This window comes from Hordeum vulgare, chromosome 2H, assembly GCF_904849725.1.
Source record: "Hordeum vulgare subsp. vulgare chromosome 2H, MorexV3_pseudomolecules_assembly, whole genome shotgun sequence".
NCBI lineage: Eukaryota > Viridiplantae > Streptophyta > Magnoliopsida > Poales > Poaceae > Hordeum > Hordeum vulgare.
Window position 1 is genome coordinate 654186998 of NC_058519.1, and position 11363 is coordinate 654198360.

Sequence of the window (11363 nt, forward strand, 5' to 3'; positions counted from 1 at the left end):
ATTGTCCGTTTTGTACACGAAGTGCATCCAGTTTTTGTCGTAGCCCTCTCAACTTTTTAACACATGCTATGTGGGTGAAATGATGATAGCATGCCAACTTTCAACATTATCAGAGTTCATTTGTAGTGCTTTTCAATTTCAGGGTCAACTAGCTCAAAAAAAATAAGTAAATGCACGAAAAATACCAAATGAAGTCAGAAATTGCTGAAAATTTGTGATGTGCCTTTCAATGGTGCATTTTGAACACCCAAAAAGTATGGAGTTCAAATAAGTTCAAAAAAATGAAATCCCTTTGTAAGAGATGAGTTCTCGTTCGAAACGCTGATACTTCAAGAGAGATTGTCCGTTTTGTACACGAAGTGCATCCAGTTTTTGTCGTAGCCCTCTCAACTTTTTAACACATGCTATGTGGGTGAAATGATGATAGCATGCCAACTTTCAACATTTTCAGAGTTCATTTGTAGTGCTTTTCAATTTCAGGGTCAACTAGCTCAAAAAAAATAAGTTAATAGTTTCGATAGTCAAAATAATTACTTTTGAAAATACAAAATAGTTTTGCATTATTTATTTTTTAGTTCATTTTACGATGCCTATCCCGCATCCTCGTCGTCGACTCGGCGGAGGACACCTGCTTGATTAGAGGGGCCCTGTCCGGGACTGGACTCCGCCCGGCTGGTTGGTGAGGAGCCAGCCCGTCGTTGACCCGATCCTTGTTTGGTGGCGGTCGCGTGGGCCAGTGAGGGTGCCGAGGCTTCCGGACACCGCGGAGATGGTACGTCACCGTGTCAGCGAGGAGGATGAGCACGTCCGTCGCTACATGGTTGCGTTGGAGGGCAAGTTCGAGCATACCTGGCAGGTTCTTCGGGGATCTCACTGGAGCTATGATCCTGTGATGGTTCCTTCTCTTTGGGTTTCCACCGCCCGCGCCGATACCCGTCGGGCGCTACGGTTCTAGATGTATCAGTTATGCTATATGTATGATAGTATTCGAGGAGTATTAGTGATAATATTCGATGATGTACGGATGGAAGAGATGATGTATTTTCTTATAATTGAATGCATGCTAATTTGAATACTACTTTATTTTACGATTTGGTTTTGCCACGACCCGGGACTAAAGTTGTTTTGGAATGGAGTTCCTGATAGAATAATTCTTTTTTGGTACAAAGGTTAAGAGAATCCGTTTTTTGCAGAACTATGGATCCACATATCAGGAACCTCGAAGAGGAAGAACTTCTCGAAGATATAATCAAAGACGGCCCCGACGTTGAACCAGCTGAATCTCCGTCGTCATATCTAAACCACGACGTTGGAATGGAGGTCGAGCGACACGAAGATGAAGCCGATGGGGCAGGAGATAGGTCCAATGACGGATAAGGTGATAGCTCCACTGATGGAGAAGCCGATGAAGAAATAATAAAGTCCGGCGAGGTACACATATGAAGTTCGACAATCACTTGTAATATGTGAAAAATATTGGAGATAGCCCTATATTGTATACATATACATTCATTTGACGAATGTTTCTCCCTCTTAGGCCTCCACATCGAGCAAAACTACGAAACGAGGCCCGACTAGAAAGTTGGATGCACGGACACATTACACCTTTGAGGTGATAATGCCTACGGGCGAACCCAAGCTTCCTAAGAATGCTGCTGACACATTCAAGAAGCAATGCGGAGTTCTCGTTAGGGATCACGTCCCGATCAGCGTTCGGGAGTGGAACAAGCGCAAAGGGGCAGCCGATAGTGACTATGTCGCCGAAAGGTACAAAGATAATCTTTGGAATGATCTCATGTCACATTTCAACCTGCCAGAATGTGAGAATGAAGACGCCGCAGACAAACTGAGGGCCAAAGTCAAGCAGTGGACTCTAAAGAAGATGGCCGAACTGTTCCGTAGCTGGAAGAAGAAGCTATGGAAAAACTATCTGAAGACAAAGAAAGTGCCAGTATTTGAGGGGTATCTAGCCAAGCAGGCGAATCACTGGAAGGCATTTCAAGAGTCCAAGGAGTCAGAAGATGCCCGGGCATTATCAGAAAAGAACAAGATAAATGCCGACAAGAAGAAATATCACCACAAGCTGGGGCCAGGGGGCTATGAGACTGCCATCCCAAAGTGGGATAAGAAAGAGCAAGATCTGCTAGATAAAGGCATCGTACCTGAACCACTCCGTGATGAGTAGGAATTGAGAGCAAGAAATTGGTTCCTTGCGCATGGTGGGTCGTACGACGAAAAAACAGGGGACCTCATCTGCAATGACGGTCTTAGGATACCCATGGAGAATTGGAAAAGGATAGTGAAAGAAATTAAGGAGGGAAGAAGAAAGTTCACTCCAGATAGAGATAAAGATTTGCTCACACTGGTCCTCGGCAATGACGAACATGGAGGACGAACGCGAGGCTTCGGTCCTTCTTACCCGTGGTGGCTTGGGTTTGCCAGAGACCAAGACACTTACAGAAGCCGAGAGAGAGCAAAGAAGCGGCAGCAGGATGAGGAGAATGACAAGTTCAACCAGTTGCTTGCCAGGATTAACGAGCAACAGAAGCAGATTGATGAGCTTAGAGGAGTACCGCGCCAGGAAGATCCTGCACTTGATATTACCGGCGCCCCATCTAAGCGGAAAAGCAGCGTGGCTGAATCTGAGGCCCCGCCCGACGATGCACGAAGAATGATAGAGGGCGGTCCCGGCTACCCCGTGGATGGAATCAAGGAGTCAACATCATGTGAACTCCATCAGAAATTCAAGAACATATCCATGAAGGTGGCCGTCGGACAAGCTTTACCTTCTCGCCCTGATGCACGCTGGCATGGCCGTGAGATTCCAGCTGGCTTTGCTAAAGTCGGGGTGGATGAAATCATGACGGGGTTTCATGATATGGAGCTCGACATAGCTGGACCCGAAGATGAGAGGACACTCGGAGAAGTACTGGATGGAGTCATCCTATGGGACAAGAACTACATCAAGCTTCCAGGCTCGGCCCCAAGGACAACACCGCCTCCGAATCGTCGCAAGTCACCTACACCTCCATTACCTCCAAGCCCTCCACATGACGTCGGCCAGCACAACACGAGTCCATCTCGTGTATACATGTATATATATATATATATATATATATATATATATATACATGTATTGGACTTTATGCGATGTTGTTTGTTCCTTTCTTTGCAAACTTGATTGCAAAGAACTTTGTGTCTCCACCTGTAAAATCACCAAGGTATTTCTTGTGGACTTCCCCTATACCTCTAACATGCCAAAAAGTTACTAGCATTGGAATAATAACATAAGCTCTCATTACGTCTATCAAACGGTATCTGTGTATAACTCTTGTATGTTGTTCCTTCTGTTTTGCTAGGCTGGAATTGGGGGGCCTCTTATTGACAATGATGGGAATTTTGTTGGAATGAACTTTTATGAGGAGGAAGAAACCCCGTTCCTTCCGAGGGATGTTATTCACTGCCTCTTATTGAACTTAAATGAAAAAAGGTATGTTTAAAAAAAAGGAAGCTTGTAGGTTTTAGGGTTGTTGTCATATCTGTATATTCACGTTAGTTTTCACATCGTTCGGTCATTTTCACTTGAACATAATTTTGACCCAATTGGTTTGGTCTGATATGACAACTTGTGTGTGCCCCAAAGTGTAATACTGTGCACTGATGTAGCGAACTAGTGATGTAATGGTACATGATTCTGATAACTTAATTCATTGGTGTGTTCTGTTGTTATCTACCAGTATCATACTTGATACCATACTTACCCGTACCCTTTCATCATCCTCTTATCTTTTTCTAATTTTTAATGCATTAAAGCTGGTATGTCATTGATTCACATGGTTTGCTAAAGTCGGGGTGGATGAAATCATGACGGGGTTTCATGATATGGAGCTCGACATAGCTGGACCCGAAGATGAGAGGACACTCGGAGAAGTACTGGGTGGAGTCATCCTATGGGACAAGAACTACATCAAGCTTCCAGGCTCGGCCCCAAGGACAACACCGCCTCCGAGTCGTCGCAGGTCACCTACACCTCCATTACCTCCAAGCCCTCCACATGACGTCGGCCAGCACAACACGAGTCCATCTCGATCATCGCCGCCGGACTTGGGTCGTCCGTCTCCGCCGCCGCCCGTACAGGATACTAAGCGGAAGCGTGCCACCAAGAACGCTCCACCGATGATTCCTAAGCGACGGAGCCCCCCAAAGCGCAAACGGTCGCCCCTCCCAAAGGTACCTCATGCTAATCTCCCTATCAGACCTTATGATCGTACCCCCGAGGAAAACGCGAGAATAGCAAAGGAAAATCATGATGCGCAGATGAAAAAGAAGGAACCCGAGCCCCGCCCGGAATACACCGAGAAGCAAATAGCATGGGCAAAAGACTTCATAACCCTTAAATCACAGTATGACTTACACTATAAGCCTGATGACTATACACGCACATTGTAGAAGGAAGTGAAAAAGAGCAGCTCACGTGCAAGTGCAAGTGGGAGCAAATCAAGTTCAATTACAAGCAAGAAAAAATCAGACGTTCCTTAGCTTGGACAACAGGCCAAACAGTCGATCCCACCCCTCAAGGTGTTAACCGAGAATGTTCCTCCTCCGGTGCAGGGGCAAGCTTTTGAAAGAGCAAAGGAGTTGGCGGCTCAATGTGGTATCTTGGTTGAAGATTTGCTGGCTTCCCAAGACGACAGGATACCCAAGGCTGTGGTAGCCCCTAAGCCACAGTTTGTCATGGGAGAGCCTTTGGTCAGCAAAGATGATCTCCCAACAAATATGCGTTACTTGCATCAATGGTACTTAAGTGAATCAAAGAATGGGAGAACGATGATCGTGCTAAGTGTCCCATGGGAGTACTACGGCCGCTCCGAAGAAATCCATATCGACTTTGATGAACTCTTACAGATGTACAGTGGCGACGCCCTCGACAAATCGCTTATGAGTTGCTATTGTCTGTAAGTTTTTCAATTCGTTGTCTACATATAACTTGTTTAGTTATTTCAATTCATTGTCTATGTATAACTTGTACTCTATTATGCAGAATGAAGATTCTCGATTGTAAAAGTAAGACCATCCTAAATATTGGGTTTATTGACCCAGATAAAATACATATAGCGACGCTAACTGATAAACCCAAGGAGACGGAGGAAAACCTTCTAAGGTTTATAATAGATCAAAATTTCTGTGACCACATACTGTTTCCATACAACTTCAGGTGGGGGTCTTTACTCTGTTGTGTCCATTCACTTATAAGTGTAATTGATAAGTTACTGACACACACACATACACACACACACACACACACACACACACACACACACACACATATATATATATATATATATATATATATATATATATATACATGTGCAGCTTCCATTGGATTCTGTTGGACATTCAAATTGATAAGGGAAGAGTTGATGCCTTCGACCCATTATCGAGACCCTTGGAACAGTTCCAAAGCCTGCAGGACATGCTCCAAGGGTAATTTTAATCATTCTTGCGCTCTATCGGTCTCTTTCAATGATTTTTTGATATATCAATTAATGAAAAACTTAGCAAATCATTATCCTTGTCGGGCAGGGTTTGGAAGCGGTTCAAGTGCGTGACTCCCGGTAACTTTCCTGAGAAGCTGACCTTTAGAGCGGCTCAGGTAAGTAGTAGTATGATATACTTCTATTAATTTTCAATACATTTATGATGCTAGATTATTATTTTGATTATATATATTCTATTCTCGTAAAGTGCGACCAGCAGCCACGGGGAACGCATCTATGCGGATACTATGTTTGCGAGACCATTCGCACGTTTACCTCTGAGCTCAAGGATCATAGATTCGACGTAAGGAATGAACATTCACACCTCTATTTTTACCCGTCATTCTTTGTTATCATGATTGATATTCATATTCATCTCCTCTTCTTATATAGCACACGACCATGAGGACGAAGGTCCTACCAGAGCAACGCACGATTGCTGTTGCAGGGGAGCTTGCGGGATTTCTGAGGACGGAAGCTATAGATGACAAAGGACGATTTAGTGTAACTAGGGGCCATTAGTGATGTTCGTCCATGTAATCGAATAGACGGGCTCTAGTCCCGATAATTCAGATCTGCATATAATTGTATATATATGCTCGCTTGTAAGATAAGTTAATCTTATATATATATGCATAATTATTTCTATTTAAATTATATGAAAACTAATTCCCGAATACCAAACGAGGCATCACGTTAATCTCCCGAACACCAAAACCCTAAAACCCTAAAACCCAAAAATAATTTCATTCAAAAAAAAACCAAAAACCAGCAAAATCTGAAAATCTTTAGTCCCGATCCGTGTAACGAACCGGGACTAAAGGGCCTGCCCCTGGGGCGCTACGAGGCGCCCACGTGGAGCACCTTTAGTCCCGGCTTGTAACAGGGCCGGGTCTAAAGGTTAGGCCTTTAGTCCCGCCCCTTTAGTCCCGGTTGCAGAACCGGGACTAAAGCCCCTTACGGGCCGGGGCTATAGGCCCTGTCCCCACTAGTGAATATATATATAATCAAAATAATAATCTAGCATCATAAATGTCCCGACGGGACTTCGCCAAGCACTACCGAAACAACCAGAGGAGAAACAGATCTAGAGGGAGAGTGAGGCAGCCCGTGGCTTTTTCAGGTGTGGCTGCCCTCTTTCCCCTCAAGTATATATAGGGGGAGGGGTGGAGGCGCCCACCCCTAGGGTTTCCCCTTTGGGCGGCGGTCAAGGGTGGAAGCACCCTAGAGGTGGCTTGCCACCCAAGGAAAGGTGCCGCCACCCCTAAGGTAGTAGGGTTGGCCCTCCCACAAGCCCAGCCGCAAAGGGCCTGGGTGGGGAGGTGCGCCCAGCCCACCAGGGGCTGGTGCGCATCCCTCACAGCCCATGTGACCCCTCCGGGGATGGTGGACCCCCAGAACCCTTCCGGCTCTCCATACGTTACCGGTGATGCCCAAACCTTTTCAAGTGACCAACATAGAACTTTCCGTATATCAATCTTTACTTCCGGAGCTCCTCGTTATGTCTGGGATCTCATCTAGGACTCTGAACAACCTTCAGTAACCAGCAAACATAAGTCAACAATACCAAATCGTCACCCAACGTTAGGTGTGCAGACCCTGCGGGTTCGAGAACTATGCAGACATGACCGAGACACTCTTCGGTCAACAACCAATAGCGGGACCTGTATGCCCATATTGTCTCCTACATATTATATGAAGATCTTTATCGGTTGAACCACGATGTCAAGGATTCAATCAATCTCGTATACAGTTTCCTTTGTCCATAGGTATGTTACTTGCCCGAGATTTGATCGTCGGTATCTTCATACCTAGTTCAATCTCGTTACCGGCAAGTCTCTTTACTCGTTCCGTAATACAAGATCCCGTGGCTAACTCTTTAGTCACATTGCTTGCAAGCTCATTGTGATGTTGTATTATCGAGTGGGCCCTGAGATACCTCTCCGTCACACGGACTAACAAATTCGAGTCTTGATCCATGCCAACTCAACAGACACCATCGGTACTACCTGTAGAGCATCTTCGTAGTCACCCAGTTACGTTGTGACGTTTGGTACACACAAGGTACTCCTCCGATGTCAGTGAGTTACATGATCTCATGGTCATGGAAACAGATACTTGACATGCACAAAACAATAGCAATAAACGCACAAAATCATATGCTACGTCCATAGTTTGGGTCTTGTTCATCACATCATTCTCCTAACAATGTGATCCCGTTATTAAATGACAACTCATGTTTATGGTCAGGAAACCTTGACCATATTTGATCAACGAGCTAGTCCATTAGAAGCTCACTATGGACATAGTGTTGTCTATGTACCCATACATGTATTTGAGTTTTTAATCAACACAATTCTAGCATAAATAATAAACAATTATCATGAACAAGGAAATATAATAATATTCACTTTATTATTGTCTTTAGGGCATACTTCCAACACCAGTGCCGTCCGGAGCGCGTGTGCGTGCAACCCACTAGGTGTGAGTGTGCAGTTTGCATGCCAATTTTATGTATGCATCTTTTTCTTAATTTTTTTGAGTTGGACTTCTTCTTCTCATTTTTGTGTACTGCATGACGTCGTAAGACGTGACTGGGCACATGTGAGGCTTCAGCCGTTGCACTCTCCGGATTGAGGCAGTGCACTCTGCGGATCAGGCAGTGCAGTCACCGTGGGGACGATGTAGCAGCATGAGGAGTTGCGGTCTACTGCACATAGAGTGGGATCCGCCGAAGAGCTCCCTGGATCCACCAACGGGGAGGGCGATGCCCCCCTACATGGAGCATGAGACCGCGGTTCTCCCTTTTTTCCTCCCTTCTCCCGGCAATGATGGATCCCTCATGGCTACTGGCGAGGGGCGACACCTCTATGGCGATCGGCGGCGAGTGCCATACCGTCCATGTGCAGTGCACAACTACGACACTGCAGTACACCTCCTAGGTGCGCCACCATCATGCAAGTGCTTGGTGTCCCGGGAGAGGAGCGCCGCACCGGCGGATCTCAGGCGCCCACCCCCTGCTGGCCTCGACGAGTTGCCCCTCCTCCCTTGCAGTCCTTGCTTCCCCGGGCATGCAGTGCGCAGGCACCCGATGCAGTTCGCCGCGTTGTCCACTAATTTTTCTCTTTTTTTTGGTTCCAGTGCAATGCGCGTCGTTCTCTCCATTGGTCACCGACGAAACGGTCCACTATAATTTTGAAGTGAAATGTTTGTATTTCTTTCACAATAGAAGCATTTCGTTGTAAATCCCTTCGTGATTCACCTTGTGAAAAGGAGAAAGGGAAAAAATGCATCGACATTGTAGCTCGACTGTGGTCATGTGGCGGTGCATTTTCAATGGTTATGTAGTGCGGGTACGCACACACGCCACCCGGTCAGATGAAGAAAACCCATGGAGCTGGAAATACCACACGCAATTAATTTCACTCGTGTTTATTGTGTAGTGCACAAGTTTAATTAAAGCTGAGTTATCAAACATGACACCTCCGTGCCAAAATTCTTGTCTTAAGTTTGTCTAGAAATAAATGTATCTAAATATTAAAACGTTACTAGATACACTTATGTCTAGACAAATTTAAGACAAGAATTTTGGGATGGAGGGAGTAGTTGTTTGGATAGAGAGTATTAGAGCAACTCTAGGAGACCCCGCAAAAACTTGATCCACAAAACGCGTTTGCGGTTTCACGAAGATCGTGTTTGCTGGTGGAAAACTAGCACGGCCGAACAGAAACCGTATGCAGAACTGCATAATTTGAAAAAACACTTTCACGGAAGAAATTGCACCTTGTTGACGCGAGTAGTTCATGACATACTACATAGATCATGATCAACATACTACAAACATAGTTCATACTAGTACTAGAGGGGGTCGGATCTGACGGCGGCGAGGTCGCGGCAAATGGACGACGTCGTGGAGGAGAAGGACGCTCAATCCTCCTCGCCGGAGCTGCAGAGGTCGATGCACTTCGCCCTCTGCTCCTCGTGGATGCGGCGCCACTCCTCGTACTTCTCCTTGGCGGCGAAGTTGGCGGCGACCGCCTGCCGCCACTCGAGGTCTTCGAGCTCCTCGGCATGACGCCTTCTCGCGCACGATCCGCTCGGCGATGGCGGCTGCAGCGGTGTCGACGTCGGCGACATAGTCTTCCGGCCAGACGACTCCGCGACGGCCGAGCGGAGCGGGCTCCTCCTTGACGGGGACGAAGTCGAACTCGTCCGGCTCCTCCGTCTCCTCCTCGTCCTCTAACCACTCCGTCTTCACGGGAAGAAGGCCCGCGCCGGAGGAGGAGGAGCTCCCGGCGTATGAACATCTCGCGGAGGAGAAGGACGCGCGTCGGCGGTCGTACTCCTCCGTCTCGCTCCGCTGGAAGCTCGCTGGCGACGACATGCCGCAGTTGGTCCACCTCCGGGCCCCGCGCTTCCTCGCGTCGTCCGAGCGAACACGCCGGTCGCGCTCCAGGTCGCTTCCGCCGTCGGATCTGCTGCCAGAGCCGCGTCCGGAGCTTCACTGCGGCCCCACATGGCGGCTGGAGGCGGGGAGGTGGTCGCCGGCGGCGAGAAATGTGTAGAAGGGGGTGGGGAATCGCAGGGCCTCGGCGGCGGCGGGGGATAGGTTTTCGACCCACAAACGAGCCGCGGAACCGTAGATATAGCGGTCGGGGCGTGCGGTTTGCGGGCCGGGCAAGTATGCGGGCTCTATTCTGGCCGGGAAATTGGACCGAGCCCGCATACTCATCGGAATTTTGCAGGTCTGCATGTTTTACGGGGTCTGCTAGAGTTGCTCTTAGCGTTGGATTCCAAGAAAACAAGGTTAAAGCTGATTTTCTGCTAAACGGGTATTATTACTAGTTTCTCTCTACACAATCGGTTTAAGGAATCTAGGAAAGCATGAAACAGGCTTGTGCATTTCTTTGTTTGGAGACAGATTGACTAAGGAGGAAATGTTTTCTTTTCTCTCCCGTGAGCTCGTGGCGCTGCCCATTTGGCCGGACGGCAGCCACACTTCCTCGCCGCTCGTCGTCCCTCTGTCCAGTTTTAAATCTAGACTGATACGATTGATATATAGACCGATATATTACTTTGGGGCTCTATCTATATAAACACAATGTCATTTTATAAATATCATAAAATAATATAGATCTATTATCTAGATCTACATACCGTCCGATACAGCATAGATATCCGGTAGCCAAAATATTGAAGCCAAACCGATAGGAATTTTCAAGCTTGATTACTCCTCCTGCATCCCCATCTTGCATATGCGACAACTCGCCTCCACTCCGGCATCGACAACAGGGCGCATGCGTATGTAGGCGGCCACTTTCCCTCAACCCCTTTTAAAAATTCTGAACATTTTTTGTAAACCCAAAATATGTTTTGAAAAAAGACGAATATTTCGAATTCCAACACTTTTCAATTAATGCAGAATTTTTTTAAAAATATATAATATTTTTTGGAAACATGATTCTTTATAGATTCTGAACATTTACAAAAAGTCCTAAAGATTCTTTCAAAATGGGATCATTTTAAAATTTTCCTATTTTTTTAAGAAATCACCAAGAAAAAGAGTTAAAAATTGAATATAAAAACCTGATGATAAAAACATAAAATGGAAACCAATTAGGGAATATTCAACAATGCTGTTAAAGCCAGATCCAGTAATGTGTCTTATTTTATGGGCTGGCCCGCTCGCTGTAAGTACTGTGAAGTGTGTTACGACGCCTATTTGACGCAAAACGCGGGAGCCCCTATTTGCCGCCATTCGTGTCAAATTGGCGGCACGCCGCATAGAACGCAGTTTGACTAGGCCGGCCCATCGAGTACTATAGC